At 53.0% G+C, this 4,583-nt stretch overlaps 1 protein-coding gene across 2 annotated transcripts in view; it reads right to left on the minus strand.

Moving 5' to 3' along the window:
- FAM163B (family with sequence similarity 163 member B) overlaps positions 1 to 4,583 on the minus strand; it is a 63,756-nt gene extending 59,173 nt beyond the window's left edge. For both annotated transcript variants that reach the window (XM_019510765.1, XM_019510766.1), the window contains exon 1: positions 4,524 to 4,583. The gene's annotated coding sequence lies outside the window, so the exon portion shown is untranslated. The remainder of the gene's footprint in view (positions 1 to 4,523) is intronic.

Genomic DNA, 4,583 nt, shown 5'->3' on the forward strand with positions numbered 1-4,583 from the left:
GGAAGACTTGCTGTCGCTTTACTCCACTAGCCTGTATTCACTAAAGAACCTCATCCTTTCTCTCGGGAGGAAGAAACAATCAGCGTCTCCAGCTCAAATAGGAAAAGCTTGTCTTTTCAAGTGGCTGGGAGGGATAGGCAGTCTGCATATGCCTCCGGTGTTAAAAGGACAATCCTTCCAATTAAACAGAGGGATAGGTCTCTGAATCAAAGATTGACCCTCAGCTGGAATAACTCCAGCTCAAAACACCATCTCTCCTGTTTAGAGAGCGGATGGGGAGCTGCTACTCCTCGGTTTTGTTCTCTGTGGCCAGTCTCTTGCCGGACAGACTGGCCTGTATCCACAGACACATCCAAGAGCATGTTCTCTTTCCAGAGTCACACGAATATACCCCAGGGCATTTTCCAACCAGTTTTCAGGTCAAGGAGAATTCCCCGTTTACTTCCCTGCTGTTTGGATCAAGCGCTTATTTAGCTAATGCCATCTGCAGCGTGGGTTTCCAGTCATGCTCCAACGATGCCATTACTGCATCATCACTAAAAAGGCTTTGCCCCCTGGAACGGGCAGATCGTTTGACAGGAGGCTCTTGAAATGTCCTTCCAGCAATAGAGCCTGCCTCATCTGCTGAACATTTCTGAGCCTAAGAGGAAGGCCTCCAGATGCCATCTGTGTGCATGGCAGGCCTCACTGCTTCTAGAGACACCAGGGCAAGTTGTTTGGATAATGTCAGATATTACCAGACACAGAATATGACAAGGTTGCACATTTTAGATAGATGCCACGCACAGAAAGAGCAGCCACAACTTGCAACAAGGAGGAAATGCACATTTCTGCCCAAATCAAACAGCTTGTCAGCCTAGCTTGGGAGTTACCCTCAGTATTACCATGGGAATACACGGCCACGATCCACTTGCTGACACGGAGGTAATCAGCACGCCATCCAGCAAACCACATGAACCGAGAAGCTGACTGTGCAAACGAGGGTGAAGGGGGTTTTGCTGATCGTGGCTATAAAAGCCTTTTACCCCTACAGGATGCAAGGAATGTGTAGGGTTGCAATGGAGAGAGAAAATAAAGAGCCAGGGCACGGGCTGAGCAGTCTGCAGGGGCAACGCTGGGAGCAGACAATCCTGGGGACAAGGCAGAGGTTAATTCTACACGATTTCAGTAGCGAACGAAATCGAGAGGCAGAGAAGGACCTAGCTCTGAGCCTACAGAAGTGCCGGTCTTGGAAAGCAAGATGAAACTACAATCAGAGAGAGGGAGTAAACAGCCAGTTGCTCCAGATCCTGAGTCATCCCTCCTCTATCTGTGAGATTCATGCTTTGCAGCGTGGATGACACTGGGCCCCTCCAAGAAGAACTCCAGGCAAGAGGGGCCATGTAACATGCTGCAAAGTGGGGGAAGGAGCAGGATGCTGTGTGCAACCCCTCCGGGAGCACCCGTCATCAGCTTTGACACCAACCAAAGAAAACAACAGGCGTAAAAGTAGAGGAAATGAAACAAAAAATCATCTGGCTTTTGATCCCAGGCACAAAGACATGAACGGACAAGCATGAAGCCTAGAAACTCAGCCAAAGTCTCTGAATCTGCTTTGCTCACCTCTTCCCTGCCCCTGGCTCCTAGGGATCAAATCTCTAATGAGGATCCATTTGTAAAAAGGAACTGCAGCTCTGTAATAATGAGGAACCCTCCACGGATCCGCTCAGGAGTGGAGAACCATAAGCCCCATTCCCTAAACTAAAGCCCAGCTGGAGCCTTTGGCTACTGGCTGAGCATTATGCTCTTTCCCCTCCCCATGAGCACCCCAACAGCTTCGTGATGCTGAGTGAAGCTCTGTTAACTGAAGGGAATGGGACAAATCTCCGAAATGTGCAGATCAGCCCAGGCAATCAGTAGTGGTCCTTTCTGCATCCCAGACACCTTACCACCCCTGACCTGCTCCTGGAGCCTGCCCTCTTCACCCTGACTACAGATGCCTTCACTAAACTTTCTCCCCATGGGGCAGGCTCTCACCCAGGCCCTAGCCATCAGCTTGATAGATGCACAGTCTGCTGGAAATACCTGACCTTTTGAAGGAACAGGAGGGGAAGCCAGTGGGCACTGAGCCAACCCTAGCCTGTCCTTTTTTGCCATTAAACTCTTCAGGGACCAAGTGGACCTGAGGATTTTTGATTTTATTTTTGGAGGGGTGAGGACAGACTTTCAACCTGCTCAGGCCAGCTACTCACCTGCAGGCTATTTCTGCAAGCTTCGAGCCTACGGTGGATTGCTTGGAAGTTCGTTCCCAGCACGGGTACCCGCAAGAGCAGGCTTCCCCAAAAAGCCTTGCAAAACGAACCTCAGCTCTGACCTGGACAAACCACCCGCGTGTAAAGTCGGATGGAAGTTTGGTCTCCGCGGCCTCTCCGAGAAGACGTATTCTAAGAATACCTGTTTTCCTCCAGTCGGAGGAGGAGGAAGCAGTCGCAGCTGTTGCGCAGGAGGAAAGCAAAGCAATAAAGGAAAACAACGAGCATGAACCAACACGGGCACTGCCTTCCAACACACGCACTGAGCGCCACATCTTGTTCTTAAACTGGAACCTGACCAGCCTGATCGCACAGGGCACCGGCCAGCTACTCGCGTCCCTTCGCTGACCTTAACATGATCACCACAACGGCCCATTCTAGCAGAGCTACGGGATGTGAGAAAGCACCGAGTCATTTCTATTTATTATGATGCCCCTGGCCTGCCAGGCACTGCATAGCCAAATACCAAGCCCAGAGATGGGATCTGATAACCTAGGTATAACCTTGATCTTACTGAGCAACAATTCTTCATGGGAACAAGAATTCAGGATGAAATCCTGCAAAGCACCCAAGGGCCAGATGAACGAGGTCCTTAGGTGCCTAGGGATGCCGGCACGGGGGAATTTACAGTAGCATCTAAGCAGGCTAGGCTGAAGCACTTGTGTCACAGATCACAGAGGTTTAGGGCTGGAGGGGACCTCAGGAGACCATCGTGTCCAGCCCCTCTGCTCTGGGCAGGGAAGACTGCCGGGGTCAAATACACTCAGCAAGGTCAACCCCACTAGATGACAATCGGTGCCTTCAAGCTTGCAAATGCCTTTGAAAAAGTGGCCCCAGGTGATTTAGCACCTGAAATCCCACAGGGGGGAAAATATTATCTATCATCAGGCCCTAAGCCAGGTGGGTACATCTGAAAATGTCATCCTCAGACTGGAAATGCTATGGTATGGAGCTAGACTGGTTACCAGGGATTGGGGCATGTTTTGCAATGGACTGGGAAAGGGATCGGGATATGACTCGATGCCTTTGCAACCCAGAGTGCTTCCTTTAAATGCGAAGGTGAACCCCGGTAAAGAGGCGGCAGTTGTTAACCTTCTGCAACTCCTTTGTGCTTGGGCAAGCAATGCAAATTCAGGAACGAATTCTGTACTGGCTGGCACGAGCGCAGGAAGAGATGGGAGCAGAGTTGCCATCTCCCATTCTTCACATGCCTCAGAAACGTCCACAAGTCAGAAACAATTCATTGTGAAGCTGTCAATCGTGTCCGCGCACTTTTAGTCATGCCCAGCTCCTTTTCCTGTCCCTCTTGTTCTATGCAGACATCCTGGCAGGCAGCAGGTTAAAGCTTTAATTAAATGACAGTTGCATGGCCACCAGGTGTTTTAATTAGCTAGCCAACAATAACCATCCACATGCAACTCTCTGTTTTGGAAGAAAAAGGCTGAAGGCTGGGAGCCACCTTCCTTTTCTCTGCGTACCCCGGGGATAACGCAAGGACGCAGACTTGCGTATGGACAGCTAATCGGGTTGCTCTACGAACCCTTCCCAGGACTGTGATTTGGGCACAAGGACAAGAGGATTAAAACACTGACCACCACTGCGCAGCACGCTCCAGAGCAGCCCGGTCAAGAGACCTGCCCACACCGTTAATTCATAGAAATAACCAGGGAGATTCCCCGTGCCACCAACGTCGGGGGGGAATCCGGACCAGTGTCCTTCACCGCCTCGGTGTCAGGCTGGTTTTCCGTACAGACGAGGCGAAAGTCTCCTGTACCGGCGGTGCAGTTTCTGCCCCCTTTAATCCACTCGGTCAGCAAGCCGGCTCCCTCCAGGGCACCCCACGAGCTCCAAATCTGGGGTGCCGGAGTGAGCCGCCCTGTGTGAGCCCCCCTCCTGCCAGCCATCCCACACCCCCACGAGCCGCCGGCTCGGCTGGAGTCCTGCCCGAGGGCTTAAACCCGCCATGTCCTTACTGACCATCCACGGCGGGGCTCCGCATCCTACCCGCCCGGGCTCTCGGCAGCAACGGGGCCGGCTTCTCTTCAGTCTTAAGCGGGTTAATCTTAACCCGCCTGCGGTGAGGGGAGTCTGTGAACCCGCACGCACATGCCCCTAGGAGCCGTCGCAGGCTGGGTCCCCCCGTCCCCGAGGCAAGGACGGGATTCATCTCCGCTCTGGCGCTGGGGGGGCCGGGGCCATCCCGGGGCACCGCCCGGCCGCGAGGGGGCTCACCTGCACGGCGGCGATGGGGCCGGAGCGCGGCCGGCGAGCGGAGCATCAATGCGGAGCAGC

The sequence above is a fragment of the Gavialis gangeticus genome, unplaced genomic scaffold (genome assembly GCF_001723915.1).
Source record: "Gavialis gangeticus isolate Ggan-Ray unplaced genomic scaffold, GavGan_comp1, whole genome shotgun sequence".
Classification (NCBI taxonomy): domain Eukaryota; kingdom Metazoa; phylum Chordata; order Crocodylia; family Gavialidae; genus Gavialis; species Gavialis gangeticus.